The following is a 23,061-nucleotide window of genomic DNA, read 5'->3' as shown; positions in this document are numbered from 1 at the left end:
TCTTGTAAAATTCTTGTACATGGTGCCAATTGCCAGTGATGGGTATCATTGTCAAAGGTTTCGTCCATAATCACATAGTTTCATGGCCGTCATGATATTTCATTATTTTTTCTAGTTCTTTTTCTTTGATTCTGGCATTTTCTGGTACAGTGATATCAATAAATTATACACTTTTGATTATTATTATTATTATTATTATTATTATTATTATTATTATTATTATTATTTGTTTATCTGATTTATAGGCCAACATACTCCTTCCGGACTCTGGGTGGCATGCAACATCTAGAAACAATATAAAAGAACAATTAAAAACCATTCATATCTTTTTTGTGGCCGGATCTAGATGGTGTCATATTGATTAACGGCCCCAGGCCTGCTGGCAGAGCCAGGACTTCATGGCTTTCCAGAAGGCCAGTAGGGTAGGGACAGTATGGATCTTGGAGGTAGCTGGTTCCAGAGAGCCGGCACTGCCACAGAGGAGATCCTCCCCCACAGCACCACCATTGTCCAGCCAATAAAACCCGGAGAAGGCTAACCCTGTGGGCTCTTATAGGTTGCAGGGAGCTATGCAGCAGAAGGTAGTCCCAAAAATAGTCTGGCTCTAAGCCATATAGGGCTTTATAGGTGATAACCAACACCTTGAATTGCATCCGGAGACTGATTGGGAGACAGTTCAGCTCATGGAGGGTTGGTATGATGTGGGTGTACCTAGGTGACCCACAACAGCTCAAATGGCTGCATTCTGGACCAGTTGTAGTCTCTAAACACTTTTCAGGAGTAGTCCCATGTAGACTACTTGCAATAGTTGAGCCAAAAGGTGATAGGGACAAAGCTTACTGTGAGAAGAGCCTACTGATCCAGATAGGGTTGTAATTGGTGCACTAGGTAAACCTGTGTTAAAGTTCCCCTAGCTACAGCCGAGATATTTTGCTCCAATTTTAGCTGAGAATCTAGTCGGACACCCAATTTGTGAACCCATTCTGAGGGGTTTAATGTCCCCCACCCAGAAACAAGACTGACAAGTGGTCTAGTCCTTTGGGGACTAGACCACCCACAGCCACTCAGTATTCTCAGGGTTAAGCTTGAATGTGTTGAACCCCATCCAGAATCTCACAGCCTCCAGGCACCAGCACATCACATCTACCACTTCACTGAATTGACACAGGGTGGATATGTAAAGCTGGGTATCGTCAACATTTTGCTGATACCTCACCCTATGCAGTCAGATGATCTCACTCAGTGGTTTCATGTAGATGTTAAATAGGAGAGGAGAGAGAACTGAACCCTGTGGCACCCCACAAAAGAGGTACCTAGGAGCTGACCTCTGTCCCCTACCAACACTGACTGTGACTGATCAGAGAAATAGGAGGAGAACCACTGCAACATGGTGCCTCCCCCACAACTCCCCTAGTCATTGCAGAAGGATACCATGTTCAATGGTATCAAAAGCCACTGAGAGACATCTATCAGTGTGAGCAAAGCAGTTTCTGTGCTGCAACCTGACTCATAAGGGTCTAGATAATTGGTTTCATCCAATGACTGTAGGAGCTGGAGTTACACAACTTTCTCCACAACCTTTCATATAAAGGGCAGGTTGGAGATTTGATGGAAGTTTTTTAGGTCAGTTGGATCCAGGGAAGCTTCTTGAGGAGGGCCCACAAAACTACCTCCTTTAATTGTTGCAGGAAGGCATTGACCAAGGCCTTACCAGCCTCATTCCACCTCCCTACTGTCCAAAACCAGCCAAGAGGGGCACAGGTCCAATAAACAAGTGGAGGAGCTCATTGCTCCCATGGCCTTGTCCATTTCCTCAGTGTCATAGGATCAAACTCGTCCCACACAATAGGACTATAAAACAATTAAACTAAAAATCATCTTTAATTTAAAACTAGAAACCCTCCCCAGTTAAAATTATCTAAAAATCATGTACCCCAAAACAACCATACACTATCTACTATCATATAGACATCCAATCATCAACCATACACCCCAGTACCACTCCCAATTTAAAAACCCTGTGAAGTTAAAAACAGTTAATTAAACTACAAGGTCAAGATGTAAGAGTTAGCGGGGATCTCCTCACTCCTGTAAACCAAGGAGCACAATAATATTCTAAAAGGGGTCATAAATAGTCCTGCTTAGGAAGACAATTGTCTTTTTCAGGTTGGTAACCAGTCATAGGCTGCCAAACATTTTACTACCACTCTGTGGGGGTGGCTTATTTTGTGGGCATGGTTTGATGGTTATGTGACCGGGTAGGATTGGCTTGCCGGCCATGTGAGCAGGTGGAAGCTGCTTGACAATCATGTAAACATGGGAGTGGCTTACTGACCAAGATAAGTTTTCAAATAGGTGCTTGGACTCTTTTTCAGTCGATTAAGTCACATTATTTGAATAGCCATAAAAGGGACCAATGATAGACAGCATTATTTGTTGAGAAGCACAGTAACATTTTAAGGTTTTGTACTGAACTCACAAGGTTCAGTATGACAACAGATTAGGCAAGTAGCTCAATTTTTAAAAATTGCTATAAAGGTTTAGTTCTAGATAATAATTAAAACGATTAAAGCATTTATGGTAAAAACATACTATTTCATTATTTCCTATTTTAAAAGTAATTAAGAATCATACTAAAGTACTAGAGAAGGACAATAAAAAAAACTATTAAGTATTCAATAAATTGTGCATAAACCTACTACTTCCCCCTACAGCAGCCCATCACTGTTGATAACTACTTGGTAGATGGTAAATAATGTTCTAAATCTGGCATAATTGCAGCCCTATTTGGACAGGTAGTCACTTCTCACAGTCACTCATGCCCTTATCATGTTGAAGTCCAACTATTGCCATGCTCTCTACATGTGGCTACCTTTGAAGAGTGTTTGGAGACTGCAAATACTGAAAATGCACTTGTTGGCTCATCTGCGTCACCTCTTCCCGCTATGGAGCTCCCTATTCTCATAGCAGCCAACAAACTCTGTATAGTAGATTAGCTGAATGCTACTTCCTTATCGTCCCTCCCTTCTCATGGCTAATCACTGCTGCTCTCACCCACCAGTTTTCCGAAGGGATTTTTGGCAACATGGTATGGGTCAGCTTAGTTCTTCTCCCCTTCTCCCCTTCCCCTCTCCTTCCCACTACTTCCCTCATCTCCTTGCAGCCACCATCTTCTTTTATATCGGGTTTCCAGTGCTCATAATTCAGTGTGTTATTCACTTATTCAGTTTATTCAGCTTGCTATAGTTTGTCCAACTCACACAATTCAATCCCCTTAACTCTGAGGGATACTTGGGGTGGTCAAAGCCATGAAAAAAAGGACCTTGACAAAATCTTATTTCAAAATTTGGCCATTGTCCATGGCAGCACTCTCTCCAGCCTTCTTCTCCCACCGCTGCTGGAACTTTAGCACCGTTTATCTCAAACAGCTCCAAGTTAACTTTATATCTACCTTTCTTTCAATGTCATTCAGTTATTGACTGGGCATATTGACCGTGCTTCACTTCCAAGTTAGAAATTCAATGCTTAGTTGTTTCATTTTGATATGCTGCTTTCAATCTCACTATTTTCAACATGTTTCCCATGTTCATCTATTTCAGCGAGGTTGTTTTTTTAATGTAGTCATTTAAGTCATGTTTTTCCTCTTTCACAATTTGTTTCACCTGTCAGAATCCTCTGCCATCCCGAGAGCTAGGCAGGTACAATTGATCAATATCATTTTTTGGGTGCAGAGGATGGTGCATTATCATTGAGGTTTTTACTTTTTTTGGTCTTTCAATCCAAGTTATCAAGTTCTAGCTTACTCCAATCAATTATTCCAGCTGAGTAACATATTACAGACACTCCCCAGGTGTTAATTGGCTTCATGATATTTCCTCCATTTAGCTTTTATCTCAAAATTTCTGGACTTGCTTTATTATATATTTTGTTGACGTAGCTTCCTTGACTTGGTTGTGCAAGGATCAGAGGTTTCCAAAACTCCTAAGTACTTCTACACTTCTTTTGGTTTTACTGCTTTTATCAACTCTTCATTACCAAGTTCGAATCCATCATCTTCAATAATTTTTCCTGCTTTAACAGCAATGTCAATGCCAAATTGCATTTCAGTGTCTCTGCTAAATCCTCAGTGCTTTTCAGCTTTTGTTTTTCCAAACAATTTTAAATGACCCATGTAGAGCGAATGGGAATTTTAAAACCTTTTTTAAAGTCAATTCTTAGCCACAATTTATTTTGTTCAAAATGCTTTAGTCCCATTGAAAATACAAATAATAGAGGGGATAATGAGTCACCTTAGAAGATTATGCATTTGATTTCAACTTCACCAAGTTCTTGTCCATAGGCCATCATGCTGCTAATTCCAAAAATGTCTAAGCATTTATCAATCCATCTAACTGGAACAGAATCAAATGCTTTCTTGTAATCAATCCAGGCCACGAACAAATCGTTTTTCTTTGAATTATTCAAAATCAGTTTATCAATCATCTATTGATCTTTGCTTCCTATTAAATTGTTGCAGCACCTTTCTGTTCTACAGGCAGCAAATCCTTGTTTTCTAGATATCTTTTTTGTATAATTTGTATGTTGTTGACAGGCAAGTGATTGACCTGTAAGTTTCAGGTTTATTTCACATTTCTACATCCTTCTGAATCAAAAACATTCTTCTTGTTGTTAGTAATTTTTCACTTTTGGATATTTCCAGAATCTGATTCATCTGATTTTCTAATCTTGCATGCACTTGTTAGTTATTTCAATCAAAATAAATGCAGCTTATCTCTTTTGTTATGTGAACATCTTTCATTCCAGCCACTTTTACAGTGCTTTCAACCTGCTTGATCCACTTTGCGTTCCCATTATGTTTCTTGCTGTTTTCCCACAAGTTCTCCTAAAATTTCATGGTATTTTATTTGTTAGGTAGTACCACTTGTGGTAGTACCATGTCCATTTTCAAGGGTCTTATATAAACGATGCATGTTCACGTGAAATTGTGAACTGTGCTGGAACTGCATTATTCAGTTATCATATTGCTTTATTTTCTCTCCCATAGCTACACCACTTTGTTTCAGTTCTCTAAACACATCTGAAATTTCTTTCCTTTCCAGATCATAGCTTATTGTCAGGCTAATTCTCACTTTTTTTTAATGCTTCAGGCTTTCTTGCCTCAAATTCTCCACATTACTTAAATCCTGTCAAATTTCTTTATTTTTAACTTCAGATAGGTTTTCCACTTTAATTTTTCCCTTCTTAATTATTTTATTCTTTCTAATTTTCAAATCTTACTCTTCAGTAGTGGCATAAGTTGCTGCATACGTTAGCTAGATTCAGAGATGGATTCTTTTGATTTGGATCAATTCTATAGAATTGGTAGTAACTTGGCGGCCTGGGTAATTGGAATTGGCAGTGACTCAGGCCTGCCACACCTCTGAGCCAGTTCTCTTGGTGGTGCCAGAGGCAACATCATCTTGTTTTTGCTCTGCACATATGCAAAAGCTTTTTTTAACATTGTGCATGCACAAATGTATGTGCCCTTGCGGCACATTTCTAAGCGAACTGGCAGTGAAGAAAACCGGAACCCATCCCTGGCTGATTTACTTGAGCTAATGTTTCTGTTAGAATAGTCTAGGCAGCTTCATTCGCATTCTTCAATAATTTAGTCAAACTTCTGTTACTTATTTGATGCAGTTTTGGCAATCAAATTATTTCCAGGTTTTTCCATCGGAGTCTTAATTTTCATCTCTGGCTGTTGGTTCTTCAAGGTCTAATTCATCTCTTGTTTCTTGTTTCACTTCTCTGATTTCCTTTCTTTTCTACATTATTTGTTGCTCCACTTCTAAATTATCTGTTATCAGTTGCACTCAGGCAAGGGTTCCCCTTCACTAGTGCTACTGGTGTGCTCCCAGTGACAATACAATCTTTATAAGTATTTCTGTAAGCAAGCAAGCAAGCAAGCAAGCAAGCAGGCAAGCAAGCAAGCAGGCAGGCAGGCAGGCAGGCAGGCAGGCAGGCAGGCAGGCAGGCAGGCAGGCAGGCAGGCAAGCAAGCAAGCATTTGAAGAGAGTTTGTGGTGAGATTTCACCCTAGTGACAAAAATCTTACTGTGTAGAAGAGAGATCCTGCTACATAGTCCAAAATTATTATTATTATTATTATTATTATTATTATTATTATTATTATTATTATTATTATTATTTAGATTTGTATGCTGCCCTTCTCCGCAGACTCGGGGCGGCTTATGGGGCTATCTCCTAAGTAAGTATGTCTATGTTTGTTTCCTTGAATGACTGCAAATCAGTTTGGAGGGAGGGAGGGCAGGAGAGATGGAGGGAGGAAGGGGAAGAGAGAGAGAAAGGTAAATAAATAAAATTTCATCTTAAATTTAAAGCTACCTTTTAGTTGTAATTTTCTCTGCTCTTCTTACAATTAAATGTTTTTTTTAAAAAAAATATTCTTATAGAACAGAATATTTTGCTGTCATTATTTAGTTGGCTGCCTGCCTGCTGATAATAGACAGGAGTTTGCTTCTGGCAATGTGGAATCACTTGGGGAACTGGAGAAGCAGTGCACTTAATCATACAACAATCTCACCATGCTTTACAGACGTTAATTAATTAAGTCTCCAAACACTCTCACAAGCGGGAAAAGAAGGCTGTTATATGCATGTGATGTCCCAGCAAGCAGAAATATATAGCTAAGGCTAAGTTTCTGTATATGTGATTTCTTAATTTCTTTAAAAGTAAACATTAAAAATGCACAGATAACCTCTTGTGCGTTGACAAATTCTGAATTATAGTCATGGTTATTGCAGAAAATTCTGCTTCAAAAAGATAAAAACTCTAATTCTGCCACTTTGGAGTACCGTGATACCTTGTCTTACAAACTTAATTGGTTCTGGGACGAGGTTCTTAAGGTGAAAAGTTAGTAAGACGAAACAATGTTTCCCATAGGAATCAATGGAAAAGTGATTAATGCGTGCAAGCCCAAAATTCACCCCTTTTGCCAGCCGTTTTTGCGCTGCTGGGATTCCCCTGAGGATCCCCTCCATAGGAAACCTCATCTCCAGACTTCTGTGTTTTTGCGATGCTGCAGGGAAATCCCAGCAGCACAAAAATGAGCGCTTCGCTGGCAACGGAAGTCCGGAGGTGGGGTTTCCCAGCAAAGGGAGCATCAGAGAAATCCCAGCAGCACAAAAATGAGTGCTTCGCTGGCAACGGAAGTCTGGAGGCGGGGAATCCCAGAGGCAGTGGTGGGTTTGTAAGGTGAAAATAGTTTGTAAGAAGAGGCAAAAAAATCTTAAACCCCAGGTTTGTATCTCGAAAAGTTTGTATGACGAGGCGTTTGTAAGATGAGGTATCACTGTACTTGGGTGACATTACAACATATGTGCAAAAAGGATTGGTTTTGATGGCTCTCAGTGACCTGTCTTTACTTCATCCTCCCTTAGGAGGCTGCTGGTTGAGCATTTGATATTCTAAATAATGTGTTTTCTTTCCATTTTCTAATATCCCTACCTCTCCAAATCACTATGAAGTGGGAGTAAGAGATTATTTAAGGTGAAATATTTTTTATACTTTCTGGATTTTTGTTTTACTAAAATGACTATATTAGTTACCTACTGTCTTGAATTAATGTTTGCTCCTATTTTAATTTACAGGAGCTTTGGTCAATGATTATAAGGAATAAAGAGCTGTGTTGTCATAATGAGTCTTCGGAGAGGGGCAGCATACATATCTAATAAATAATAATAATAATAATAATAATAATAATAATAATAATAATTAGAATGCAGTATTGCAGGTTTAACTGCTGACTACCAAGAGTTCAATCCTGACTGGCTGAAGGTTGACTCAGCGTTCTATCTTTCCAAGGTTGGTAAAATGAGGACCCAGATTGTTGGGGGCAATATGCTGACTGTAATACACTTAGAGAGGACAGTAAAGTACTATGAAGTGATATATACATCTAAATGCTATAGCTTATGTTTATCAAATGCACCAATGCATATCTTCTGAAATGTAAGAGGAGATGTACAAGGGATATCATATATGTCATGTCATCAGATCACAAATGATGAGTAGGTATCTGATGTGATTTTGCCTAGCTTCACCTGTTACTTCCTGTATGTTGGGAAGCTTGTGATCCCTTTACAAGTGTGTTTAGGTACTGCTAGCTGAGTCTTCGGAGAGGGGCGGCATGCAAATGTAATAAATTATTATTATTATTATTATTATCATTATTATTATTATTATCAGCATCATCATCATCATTATTTACTTTAGTTAGAAGAATATTCAGTATGATGGTATTGAATGCTGAACTAAAGTCTACAAAGAGGACCTTTGTGTAGGTATTTGGAGATTCAAGATGTTGTATATGAGGTGCAGATGTAGTATGCATTAAAGCAAAAGGAAAAATCCAGATTTCTTTCAGATTTTAAAAATAAGAAGCCTTTTTATATTGAAAACAACAACAACAACTAGGACACTGGCAGTATCAACCCGTATCAATCATTAGCCCCAATCAATGATATTGGTGACACTTTTTAAAATGTTCAGTTGACTGAGTTTCATGTTTAATGAATAAAAGAGATGATGATGATGATGACGATGACATCATCAACAACAGCAACAACAACAATTCTATGTAAGGAGAAAAATTCCCAAGTAGCAATGTAATGATACTCAAATTATAAAGTAGAACACCTACAAAATATCCCCTCTGTGAGATTTAATTGAGATTATAAACTCTTGTAGCTTCGGTAGAGAAAAACTCTTCCAGGCAAATATTTTAATATTGAAGGAAATGCAAGTTGCTACATCCTCTTTGATTTCCCAGGATTTACTTCACTGGTAAAACCAGGATATTTAAAAGCACTAGGCTCTTTTTAATAGCTATTTATATGGCACTCTAATCTGCGTAGGACTTTATAGACTTTATTTTGTATGTTCAAGGAAGCAGAGAGAGGCAGTTATTCCAGGCAAGAGGTAGCGTGTGTGCATGATATAAAGACTGGGGGCAAAATATTAGATGACAAAGCTGTGTCTGTTTCATACCTCCTAAATTTACTATTTGATCCCCTGGGCAGTTAAGGCCATTGACCTATCAATCAGTGTCAAAGATTCAACTGCCAGCCTGACTGCATCTTGCTTCAGGACACAAACTATTTGTGGTCAGTCTCATCTATATCTCACACCGCAGATAACTAGAGATATAGCAAATATATCTAGATGTAGAGTGCATGTTAAAACCACACAGAAAAAAAGACATTTTTTTATATGGCTATGATGAAAAGAGAATTTATTTTCAAAGGAGAAGAAATTTAAAGGACATTCACCTGGATGGAATACGGTGTTCACATTTTTCTTATTTACGAGGAAACAAATCATATTATCTATCTACTGTCCAGGTTCTTAACATCTGCAATTTCCCATGTTTTAATTAAATACCTTTCAAAGTTATGAAGGACTGCTACTGAAATTTCCACAGCTTCTATGGACCTTTTTCACAGCCCCTGTGATATGTTGGCATTATGGGATGCTACAAATATTTATAACCATCTTTTAGAAAACTGAAAACTTTGCATTTACCAATGCAAAGCAAATTGCATTGTACTAATGCATGTCTTACATAGATAATTTTTCAAGTTCATCTCTGAAAAATACAGCTGAAAATTTTTACTTTAATAAATTGGAATCTTTTGTCAAGAATTTATATTACAATTTCTATGAACATTTTGGTTCAAAATGGCAATGACCTGAAGGTTGTTTTGGGTTGGATTTTTTCTTCTTTGATCAATACCACAAATGATGGAGATGGAGATTTCAGATTGTCCAGCTCTGCATGTCTAGAAATGTATGAGACAATGAAAGTGCAAAAAAAAATGTGTGAAGAAGCAAAGCACTACCTCTGGTGTCCATCACAATTATTCTGGCTGAGAAAGGCTGTATGCAGGATTTAAATTGATATCCCATACATTTGGGTTCTAATTCATGCAGACCAGGTTTTCTGCTTTAGATTTTTGTCTGAACTCAGAACAATCTACATACATATACCCATGAAAATTTACGAATATATATATATATATACATACATACATACATACATACATACATACATACATATATATACATACATATAATTTCTGTACACGCGGAATCTAAAAACTGCACCAAAACGTCTCCGTGTGAGATTCTGCTACCTCCATTGCTGAAGCAGCAGAATTGTGTTGGACTCCGCTAGCACTCAGACCCATTGGGGCGAGCACACATCCCCATTCCACCTTAGCGCAGCCCATCTCTCTCTCTCTCTCTGTCTCTCTCTCTTTCTCTCTCTCTCTCTGTGTGTGTGTGTATATATATATATATAGAGAGAGACTAAGACTATTGTATATGTATGTAAGATATTTACATGTATATGTAAGATATTTTTGCTGATAATGAAAAAGAAGAGAGACTAGAATAGTTCTATTTCAAGCTATTTTGTTCATCATCAGCTAGTCATACCCTTACCAGAATTTGAACCTGGAAAGTCTGCCTGTAAGGCAGTTGCTTTAACCTCTAGACACAGGTTCTCCTCCTCTCAGCTTGTACCAGGAAAGAGTTATATGTTTTCTCCATCAAATCACTCTGGTATACCCAAATATGGGAGGGAGTATGCTGCTTCCTTTTTGCCTCTCAGCCTTTCCAGGGGCTATATCCAAGGAAATCCAGAATTCTGTTTTCTGTAATTTCAAACCATACATCATTTGGGAACAACAAGTAGCTACTTACTTGCTCTTGTGTGTTTAGTAATTAATTTCATTAATTTTATTTGGATTATAATCTGCCTAGTGATTCTGGTAGGTAAATAAATAAATAAACAGAATGTATAATTAAACAAACATTTAAAAAAATCTATATAAAATGTATACATAGTTTCTTGGCAAAATGGATAGCATCAGTGTTAAAATGAAACGGTAATCCCAACACTGGTGATTTGCAGAATAAGGACAACTCTCCTGAGATTTTTGTATCTGGACTATGAGAATTGTAATCTAACCCAGGTGAAAATGATTCTACCAGGTTATCTGTATCTGTCATGTACTGGTATCTGCAGCAATACTCTATAATGTCTGCATTTACTTTGTTTTGCCATACCTTAGGATGTTGAAAAGTACCAGGAAAAAAAACACCACTAAATGTGTGATCTAAATCTGCGCAGTGCCAATTGTTTTATAATTGTAATAGTATGAATTTTCGTCAGCATCAGTGATTTGCCAAATAGATGAACAGATTATGCTGCACAGGACTCCTCTATTGTTACTCTATGATGTTCAATTAAGGGAGATCATCCTCACAAAGAATCCAAGTGTCATAGTCATAACCTGAATGTTCTGGACAAGAGTCCTACTGCATGTAAATTAATTGAAACATAGAAGGGTTATCTGTATGGGAAAATTACTAACAACAGAAATGTCTTTGCAGCTGTGAAAAGAGCTTTCATTTCATACCAGTTTAACAATGAGTAGTAAATTAATCCTTTTTGGGGGGTGTTTTTAATTTTTGCTTTGTTTTCCTTACTTTCTTATGAAGCAACCTTTTATAGGAATAATACATTTACACAATGCCACTAAGGGGAATTGAACTTCCAATCACTAAAGGTCAAGTTTTCTCCTTTGATCATATCAAAAGTCCAATTCAGCAATAATTTTAGAAGGTCTCTCAGGAATGCATTTGAGGTTTTCAGTGGCTACACTTGGTCTTGAGCCTCAGGATGTATATGCCTATTTTACTGTGATGCCCATTAATTTTCTTGTCTCTCTCCCACATATTGAAGACTGTATATCTGCAGTGGGAGCATTTTCTAATCAACTTTTTCAATTCCACTAGATGCCTCCTGTCAAAGCTAGTAATAAAATCTGCAACATACACCTTTACTAGTTTATGCCAGAGTTGTAGTTTGATTTTAAGATCATGATATTGGCTAAGTTTTTCTTGTTTTTCATCAATTCGACTGTCACCTGGTATGGTGACATCAATGATCCACACTTTTTTCTTTTCCACAATTGTGAGGCTCAGTATATTATGCTTCAATATTATTGTTATTATTATTATTATTATTATTATTATTATTATTCAACTCTATGTGGGATATAAATATTTTTCTCAATATTTCAGTGTCTTTAGAAATATTGAGAAAAATATTTATAACCCACATATAAAAGTAACATATAAAAGTATATCCCACTGACAAAGTAACAGTTCCCTAATTTATAGGAGTATAAGAACAAGGAGGAGAGCCTGAATAGTAAGTTTCTGTGATTTTAGCCAAACTTAATAAAAATGAATTTGGTCTTCCTGTGGAATTGATTTCCTGGCTTTATCTGTCAAATGGAACTAACAAAGATTAAATCCAAATACAAAAGTAAATATTATTTTGAATTCAGTTATAGTTGGGCTTCATAATGTTTTCTAGTTTTATTTGGTCAAACAGGTTTTCCTATTTTTTCCAGAATAACTTTAGTTCTAAATGCATTTTATCTATAGGGACACCAGAAATTCATATAATGACTTAGTTTAATTGGAATGCCATTACTCCGGTGATTGGATTGGTGATTCCTGAAGCTATAATTGTTTTGAACTGATAATTGTTCTTTTTGAAACTATGATTTATTATGTTAGATATTCAAGAGAACCATACTAACTTGATATTGTAAAATCTCACTCATGCCATTGAGAATAGTTAGAGAAAACCAGATTTCTAGGTTATTTTGATAAGATAGAAAATATTTTTACTAATTATCATAGATTAATTAGAAATATTTAAAGCATTTATATTCATTAACAAAGTGGTGAATTTTTTCCCCTAAACCTTAGTTTCATAAAATCTTAATTATAATAAAACTTTGTTAATGATCTGGAAGAAGACATAAACAGCACATTAATTATGTTCACAGATGATATTATATTTGGAGGTGTCACAAACAGTGAAGAGAACTGATAATTAATAGAAAGAAATCTTCTTTTATACCCTAAACACATTTAATTGTGAAAGATACCAGATCCTATGTCAGATAAGTGGCTGTCCAATCTCTTCTTAAAAGCTTCCAGTAGTAGACCACTCACATCTTCTGATGGCAAGCTGTTTCATTGGTTAATTGTTCTTACTGTTAGGAAGTTTCTCCTTAACTCCAAGTTGCTTCTCTCCTTGATTAGTTTCCATTCATTGTTTCTTATATTGCCCTCTGGTGCTTTGAAAAATAAGTTGATTCCCTCCACTTTGTAGTAGTCTCTCAAATATTGGAGTACTGCTATGATGGTGCCACTAGTTGTTCTTTTCTCTAGACTAGTCAAAGCCAAATCCTGTAACTATTTTTCATATCTTTTATCTCCAGGTCTTTAATTATCTGAGTTGATCTTCTCTGCACTTTTTCCAAAGCCTCAACATCCTTTTTGTAATGTGGTGACCAAAAGCGGGTGCAGTATTCCAGATAAAGCCTTACTAAAGCTTTATAAAGTGCTCCTAACATTTTACTTGATTTTGATTCCATGCCTTTGTTTACAACCAAGGATAGTTTTGGCTTTTTTGGCCACTGCTAGTTCATATTTAAGTGATTGTCCACAAGGTGCCTCTCACAGTTACTATTTTTTGAGCCAGGTTTAATCTATTTTGTACTTGTATTTTTTATTTTTGTCACCTAAAATGAAACCTAGTTTTTCTCCATTTTACATTTCATTTCATTTTATTGAATTGTTCACCTCTATCAAGATCTTTTTGGATCTTGAATTTGTCTTCTGGGGTATTGGGTATTTCTGCCAGCTTGCAAATTTGATGAGTTCACCTTATATTTATGAAGATGCCGAAGAGTACGAAATCTAAGATAGAATCTTATGGTCTCCCACTCCCTTCATGTAGATGTAATACCATTAAGGACTGTTTGCTGAGTACAGTTTGTGATCTACTTTGATAAATGCCTTGCTCAAGTCTTAATATATGATGTCCATAACATTTCAGTCTACTAATTTAGCCACTTTTTCAAAGAATGAAATAAAATTGGTTTGCCATGATCAGTTTTTAACAAATCCACGGGACACTCTGACAATTGCATGATTCACCTTGCACCTGCTTACAGACAAAGACTTAAAACCATGAAACCAACAATTAAATTAGGGAAGACTTGACTGAGGAGGCAAAGCTAAAGCTACAGGGTTGCCTTGACTGCACTGATTGGAATGTTTTTGAAAATATCTCTGCAGACTTGGATGAACTCACAAATACTGTATTGCAGAAGAGACGGAGTAACGACACGGACACCAGAGCTGGATTTAAACTTGGGTCATTTTTATTAAAATAAATTTGCATAATTTATTAATTAAATTAGCATTAATTAGCATAAATTTGCATAAATCAATATATTCAACTATGACCCGGAAACAGTGGACCTGCAGGGTCAAACAAACACTTCCGGGGCGGAAATGACGTAAAAGGTCAACATTCCTGGGCAACTAAGGGCGTAGCTCGATGCTGGTCCAGGTGAGGGACCTCTCCCTCACCTGAGACCCTGCCATGCACTCGCATGAGGGGGGTCCCGCCGGCTCACCCCTACCCTGGGACTTCAATAGCGGGACCCAAAGACAGGTTCCCCCCAAGTGCGCAGGTAGCACCCACCATGAGCTTGGAGAGAACCTGTCAATCATCCCCAAAGATGCCCAAGGGAGAACGCGCAGTTGCTGAACCACCACCCAGATTTCCGCCCCTAACCTGCCTACCCAAATGACCAAAGGTAAGCCAATTAACCTATTGAATGCAAGCACCCCCTAACCGCACATCCATCTCCCCAGTGTGGAATGGGCGAAAAAACAGCCATGCGAAATGGGCAAGGCTGCAAAAAATTCCCATTCGGCCCCCGCGGGCGACCCACCAATAGCACACTGCAAATTAGGGAAGGGCGGGCGGGTGTCTGCTCCTATGACTGGGTCCGGGCGAACAGGCTTGGCCCAGGGCCTGCAGCCCTTAAATAGGGCCAGCAAGCCCCGCCCGGTCCCCACGTCATTCCAGGCCACGTGGGCCTGGCTTTCCCGGCCGAAATCTCGTCTCGCGAGATTTCGGCCGAAAACAAAGATGGCGGCCGCCATGGAAGAGTCCGGTGTCTGCCCGGCCCTTCCGCAAAAGCGCCGTGGCCGGTAAGTCGAGCCGGCGATATTGCAGAAGAGACGGAGTAACGACACGGACACCAGAGCTGGATTTAAACTTGGGTCATTTTTATTAAAATAAATTTGCATAATTTATTAATTAAATTAGCATTAATTAGCATAAATTTGCATAAATCAATATATTCAACTATGACCCGGAAACAGTGGACCTGCAGGGTCAAACAAACACTTCCGGGGCGGAAATGACGTAAAAGGTCAACATTCCTGGGCAACTAAGGGCGTAGCTCGATGCTGGTCCAGGTGAGGGACCTCTCCCTCACCTGAGACCCTGCCATGCACTCGCATGAGGGGGGTCCCGCCGGCTCACCCCTACCCTGGGACTTCAATAGCGGGACCCAAAGACAGGTTCCCCCCAAGTGCGCAGGTAGCACCCACCATGAGCTTGGAGAGAACCTGTCAATCATCCCCAAAGATGCCCAAGGGAGAACGCGCAGTTGCTGAACCACCACCCAGATTTCCGCCCCTAACCTGCCACGGAGCGGGGGTCAGATCTCTATCTTGGCCCCCCGACTCCCCCCTCTAACTGCGCCAGCTCACGCAGAGACACTGCAGGTCCTGTAAGAAAGTGGTGTTCCTCAGTTCTGACAGAGGAAGACCAGCAGCCAGGTAAAGCCACAGCTGATCTATGGTGATGCGGGGATGGGCCACAACCACCCCGCCTAACTTTCTGACTACCGTCCCCCAGGCCTTAACTCCCCTTCTAACCCGGTGAAGGGCCCTAAGGGAAATGGCGTCCCACCAAGCGATCCCCAAGAGGATCTCGACCACACCACTTGCGCGGAGGGCCGCACAGTGCGAAGCCACCGCAGGCTTCGCGAACCTGGCAGATCGAAACGACCCCCAGGCCCACACAGGTCCTTGCCACCACAGTGCAAGACCCATCACCTGGGCGCCGCAAAGGGATGCAGCCCTCCCAGTACCATCTGGGCGCAGCAATGGGATGCCGCCCTCCCAGCACCAACTGGGCGCAGCAATGGGATGCCGCCCTCCCAGCACACATCCAGGCGCAGCAATGGGATGCCGCGCCCGGCACAAACTGGGCGCAGCAATGGGATGCCGCCCTCCCAGCACCAACTGGGCGCAGCAATAGGATGCCGCCCTCCCAGCACACATCCAGGCGCAGCAATGGGATGCCGCCCCCGGCACAAACTGGGCGCAGCAATGGGATGCCGCCCTCCCAGCACACCTCCAGGCGCAGCAACGGATGCCGACCCCCGGCACCGACTGGGCGCAGCAATGGGATGCCGCCCTCCCAGTCCCAACTGGGCGCAGCAATGGGATGCCGCCCTCCCAGCACCAACTGGGCGCAGCAATGGGATGCCGCCCTCCCAGCACACCTCTGAGCGCAACAATGGGATGCCGCCCCTGGCCACCGACTGGGCGCAGCAATGGGATGCCGCCCTCCCAGCCCCACTGGGGGCAGCAATGGGATGCCGCCCCCCCGACACCACCTGGGCGCAGCAATGGGATGCCGCCCTCCCAGGACCAACTGGGCGCAGCAACGTGATGTCACCCTCCCAGCACCTCCTGGGCGCAGCAATGGGATGCCGCCCTCCCAGGACCACCTGGGCGCAGCAATGGGATGCCGCCCTCCCAGCAAGCGGTAGAAACGCCCGTCCCACCGCACACCCCATCTCCCCAGCCAGACAACCAGGACCCAGCCGCCACGACGGCAGGGTCCCCGCCCCCGATGGCAACTTGTTGCTGAGTGGTCTCGGAGCGCTCATGACCCCAAGCAACACCGTCGGTCGCGTCCTGGCGGGGTTAAATAGAAGGGGACCAAAGGAGGCACCTGGCCTAAGATCTTACCCGGACCCTCAACAGGCCGTTCGTACACTAAAACAGGCCGTTGACCGCCGGCGAGCGACTTCCCGAATCCTCCGTATCGAGAGGCCGTTACCGCACTGGTGGCAGCACCTCTCGAGAACGAGCGTTCCCGAATGGCGGGATCCATACTTGGCCTGGCCAAACCCTACATACTAGCACCCACCTAACTGAGGTAATGAGGTGGAAGGTACAAAATCACCTGACGGCCTGCGATAAGGCCCTGGCCCAACCTTCCGGCACCGTCACGATGCGGAAGTCCGTAAATCAATAACCCCGCCCCCGCCTTAGACAAAAGGCGAAGCCGGCCAACCTGGACCATAATAGTCCTAACTGAAAGGCCACGCTGCCTAAGCTGGACACAAATATGGCCGGGTACACAACTGGGGCAGGCCAGCTATAGGGGTAACCCGTATACTGCCTGCAATCCCCAAACTCTTCACCTGCCTGCTGCTAAGCCCCCCAGAGTGCCAGACACTCCCGAGAGTGCCGTAGCCCAGCAAGCCCCTACTCTCCACTGCCCAGGAGCCCACCCAGGCTCCAAAGGACAGGAAAAACCTCTGGCGACACACGTGCCCACGGGGCCAGGGTCCGAAACCGGGACAACTGACCCCGGGACAAGGCGTCAGCAACCCCGTTATTCAACCCGGGGACATGCCAAGACACAAACAATGTGTTCAGGGACAAGGACCTGTGCACGAAAATGGCGGAAAAGCCGCATGACCCTGTCACTCTTAGAGGACAGGGCGTTCACAACATGGACAACCACAAGGCTGTCGCACCAAAATGCACAGTCTTGCCCTAGACTGCTCACCCCAAAGCTCTAGGGCCACTATCAAGGGGAAGAGCTCCCAAAAAAGGTCAAATCCTTAACCACTGCAGAGGCCCTCCATTCTGGAGGCCACGCAGACCAGCACCGCTGGTCACCTAACACCCTGCACCTAACACAGGTCTTAAAACTTTCTAAGAACTCCCGCCACACGCAGAGGTCAGCCCTGACCCCTGCACATAAGCGGGTACGATGGTGGGGCAAACGGAGCCCCCTCATCGCAGCATATAACCACCTAGAAAAAACCCTGCCCGGCACCACGACCCGGCGGGCAAAATTAAGTATCCCAACTAGTTTCTGGAGCTGCCAAAGGGTGACCTTCCTGCAGCCCAGAACCGTACCCGGGTTATCCCTAATTATAGTCAACTCGTCCAGGGGCAATCTAGAAGATTGCACCTCTGAGTCCAATTCAATACCGAGGAAGGTAATCCCGGTGGCGGGGCCCTCGGTCCCCGCAGGGGCTAAGGCACCCCCAACAGAGCCAAAGGGCTTTGAAGACCCGCAGCAGAGCAAAGCAGTGCTCTGCCCGCGTAGTCCCCGCCACCAAGAAACCCTCGAGGTAGTGAACGCCGAGCCCCGACCGCTGCGCCTCCTGAGCGCCCACTCCAATAGGGTGCTCGAGCTCGCCCAAAAGAGAGCATGAGACGGAGCCACCCGTGGGTAAAACCCCGACCACATAAAAACACCCATGAAATGGAAGCCCAAAAGCCCGAAGCCGACCGGGTGCATGGGGAAGAGCCGGGATGCTGACATAATGTCGCATTTATCCATAAGGGCTCCAACCCCACACTGCCTTACCATGGCCGCGACCGCATCAAAAGGATGCGAGCCGGACTAAATAAAGTTCGTCAGGAACGAAATCCTTCACTGACTCCTTTTAAGAAAAGACAAGTGGTGAATCACCTAAATTCATCACCCACCTTGCAGGGGACCCCCCAATGGGGAGACCCCAAGATTCGGGAAGGGCGGCTCCGGGAAGGGCCCAAGGCCCCTCCCCATGTCCACCTCTTATGCTATTCCGGACCGAACAATGCCGTCATGCCCCACAACCAACCTGTGGTTGTTGAACCCAAAGGCTTGCTCGAACCCATGTAAGGGATCCTGAATCCCTTGGAGAAACCTAGCAAGAGAGCGGCCGCTCTCGAGCGAGGGTGGTCGTCCCTCAACCAACCCCAATGTTGTTGTTGTTGTTGTTTTATAAATTAATTGGGCAGGGCCCAGCTTTCCCCCCAGTAGGTGGGGTTTGTACCCTGGACCCCCTCCCCTCCTAACCGTCCCCTTTTAGGGGCAGGGGCACATTGAAGCGGCATGGGAGCCCCGCCATCCCACACGCATGGCTGCACATACAAAAGGGGGGAAACAAGCCCCTCTGCAGTAAACCCATGACATGCAAAGAACGGGTCCCACACTGTGGTGGCCCCCATGTCCAATCTCCCTGGCCCCGACGGGTAAGCCGTCAAAAGAGGCGAAGGCCCTACAGCCTGGGTTGGCGGGGTCAGAACCCCCCCGCCCCCGACTCACCAGGCCCTGGCAAAAGCAGCCCCAGGGGCCTGTGTTCCTGCACTAGGAGCCGGGGGGGGGGGCAAACCTGGGTACAGGTGTCCCCCCCCCCCGAAACAAAAACCCCAAGAAACTGGGACCGAGTGGCAACAATATTTAAATAATTAAGTTGGACCATAACTGCACTGAAGTTTGTCCATGATTTCACTGAAATGCCAAGGCTTGGAACAAACTTCCAGCAGGCCCGGTAGATGAATCCACCGCAACAGAATTCAAACATGCCTGGGATAAACATATATCCATCCCAAGATAAAATACAGAACAGAACAAGGGCAGACCAGAGGGACCAATGGGTCTCTCTTGCCATTATGTCCATGGTTCCATATAAATATGTGAAATAATAGAACCATCATCAGTCCCCTTATTATTAATATAATCTTGTGTACCCGTGATTCTTGTTTTACACCTGAAGGAACCGGGGCCACCAGGGCCCCCAAGAGGGCAGCAAAAGGCCCCTGCCCAAACAGGCAGCGCAGCAGCAGAAGCTGCCACGGGCCCAACTGTCCTCCATTTTTATTTACTTTTATTTATTTTATGTTTATTTATTTTTCTTGTTTTTCGGGGGCCACGCAACGGGAGGGGCCGCACACGCGAGCCCTCCGCCCGAGCCCCCCACGTCCCCAAGGGGCCTTTTTTATTTTTTATTCATTGATGTTTATTTATTTTTATTTCCTTTATGTCTTGTTTTTTGGGGGCTGCGAGACGGGAGGGGCCGCACACGCGAGCCCTCCGCCCGAGCCCCCCACGTCCCCAAGGGGCCTTTTTTATTTTTTATTCATTGATGTTTATTTATTTTTATTTCCTTTATGTCTTGTTTTTTTGGGGGCCGCGAGACGGGAGGGGCCGCACACGCGAGCCCTCCGCCCGAGCCCCCCACCTCCCCAAGGGGGCTGCCAGAAAGATCCCCCCCCAGAAAGGGGGGGGGCAACAGCCAAACGGCACCAGGCCTGGCCTTCCCGCCAGACCCGAAGCCCCCAAAACCATTCCCCCGAGCCTCCGATGAGGCTCTCAAAATGGCGACCGCAACACGCGGCCGCCTTTCAGCTGGGTGGGGGTGGGAGTCCTCACACGTCCGCAAGCCCGTTGCTGAACTTCTTCGGCAGACGGGCAGACCGCCAGCCTCGGATGGGCCGAGCCTGCTGCCCGTGACGAGCAGGCCACCTCCAGCCTCCAACGAGGCCTCCAAAGCGACGGCCGCCTCCACGCGGCCGCCGAAAGGCTCCAGGAGCAGACAGCCAAGTGTCTGCTCCTATGACTGGGTCCGGGCGAACAGGCTTGGCCCAGGGCCTGCAGCCCTTAAATAGGGCCAGCAAGCCCCGCCCGGTCCCCACGTCATTCCAGGCCACGTGGGCCTGGCTTTCCCGGCCGAAATCTCGTCTCGCGAGATTTCGGCCGAAAACAAAGATGGCGGCCGCCATGGAAGAGTCCGGTGTCTGCCCGGCCCTTCCGCAAAAGCGCCGTGGCCAGTAAGTCGAGCCGGCGATAATATCATATGTATGTTAGTTTTTGTGAAGATCTATGTGTGCTGACCAGAAACTTGAGAATATACAATAACAATAAAATTATGTTCACAGGTAAACTTATTGTGCCATTCCAAAAAGAAAGACTACAGAGAAGGTGATAGAATGCTGTACAGTTATGCCAGAAACATATTAACAAAGGAGATCAAAGCAACAAAAAGAAAATACTCTGAACAGCTAAGGAATCAGTTCTCAAGAAACGGACCAGCAAAAATGTAGAAAATTCTTTAAAATATCACTGGATCTATTTCACAGACAAAAACCAAGAAAAGCCACAGGCCCAGACAAGATATCTCATTCTTGCTTAAAAGTCTGTGCTGACTAATTGGTCCCATCTTCATCCAATTTTTCAATAAATCATTAGAGATGTGCTATGTTCCTTATTGTTTCCAATGCACTACTATCATCCCCGTGCCAAAGAAGCCCTCCATCAAGGAATTAAATGACTACAGACCAGTTGCTCTGTAGTCTGTAGTTATGAAAACCTTTGAAAGGCTAGTGATGTTCCACCTGAAAACCATTAAGGATCCACTATTAAAGCCCTAAAGTTTGCATATCAAGTGAACATATCAACAGATGACACTATCAATATGACTCTGCATTACATATTATGACATCTTGAATCTTTTTGTAGGATTTAGTTAAGCATTCAATACCATAATTCCAGATATTCCTCTAACTAAACTAAACTGCAGGGGTGAACTACAAGGCGGAATGGGGGGAATGCCATTCCATTGACGGAAATGGAGCGCATAGGCTCGCTCCACTGCCGTCCGGTGTGCATGTGCCGCACACATGCACCAGCATGGTTCCGGTAAAAATTACCAACAATTTTTCCTTCTGGAAAGAGATTTCGGCTTCTGCACATGCGCAGCAGTCTAATTTTGCTGCCGCTCCTAGAGCAGCAGCTGGGACCGGCAGCAAAAACAGCCTACCCCAGCTCCGGCCATGTGGCCTGCTCTTTGATCTCCCAGGCCGCAGGGGAGATGCCTGCGAGCGACCGGGTGACCGATTCTTGTTTCCAATTTCACTCTCACTCTCTGATTCAGGTGGCAAGAATGCTGGCCTAGGGTACCAAGACAGGCCTGGTTCTTCCTCCTCAGAATCTGTCACTAACTGGCCAGGTCATGGACCACTCACAGCAACTACCACCATTTACAATACTAGACAACACAGCATCGACAGTAGATACCTTCAAATTCCTAGGTTCTATTATATATCAAGATCTAAAATGGACACCTAACTTGAAAAACATCATAGAAAACCACAACAAAGAATGTACTTTCTGCACCAACTCAGGAACTCAAACTGTCCAAGGAGCTGCTGATACAATTCTACAGATGAATTATTGAGTCTGTCATCTGCACCTCTATGTCTGTTAGGTTTGGTTCTGCAACCCAACAAGACAGACATAGACTTCAGAGGATAATTAGAACTGCAGAAAAAGCAATTGCTGCCAACCTGCCTTCTATTGAGGACTTGTGTACTGCACAAGTCAAAAAGAGGGCTGTGAAAATATTTAGAGACCCACTGTAGACTGTACATAAATTATTTTAACTCAAAATGTAACTATAGAGCAATTCATATGAAGACAACTGGAACAGTTTTTCTCCAAATGTCATCATTCTGCTAAACAAATGATTCCCTCATCACTATTGTCAATATGTCAAACTATTCATTAAGTCTGTATTACTGTTACTATTAATCTTCTCATCATTCCTATCATCCATCTCCTCCTGATTATGACCGTATGACTGTAACTTGTTGCTTGTATCATATGATTTATATTAATTGTTTCCTATGGGGTGGCTTCCTCCCGGCTCAGACCACTTCACACGAATTGATAGCGACCCGCTAGTTGAAATCATTATGACATCACTGAACCAGATTGGTCAGTGGCCTGCAAGGAAGTAAATTGATAGCAAGGTAAGTTGGAATCCACCCCTGGTTTCTTAGTATGATTATTTATACCCTATAACTATCATTAAGTGCTGTACCTTATAATTCTTGATAAATGTATCTTTTCTTTTTATGTACCCTGAGACCATATGCACCAAAGACAAACTCCTTGTGTGTCCAAACACGCTTGGCCAATAAAGAATTCTAATTCTAATGCTGTCTTTTAAATATAAGTTTATTTGAT

This window comes from Erythrolamprus reginae, chromosome Z (genome assembly GCF_031021105.1).
Source record: "Erythrolamprus reginae isolate rEryReg1 chromosome Z, rEryReg1.hap1, whole genome shotgun sequence".
Taxonomy (NCBI): Eukaryota; Metazoa; Chordata; class Lepidosauria; order Squamata; family Dipsadidae; genus Erythrolamprus; species Erythrolamprus reginae.
The sequence above is the reverse complement of the archived record's forward strand: the minus strand, read 5'-3'. Positions refer to the sequence as shown.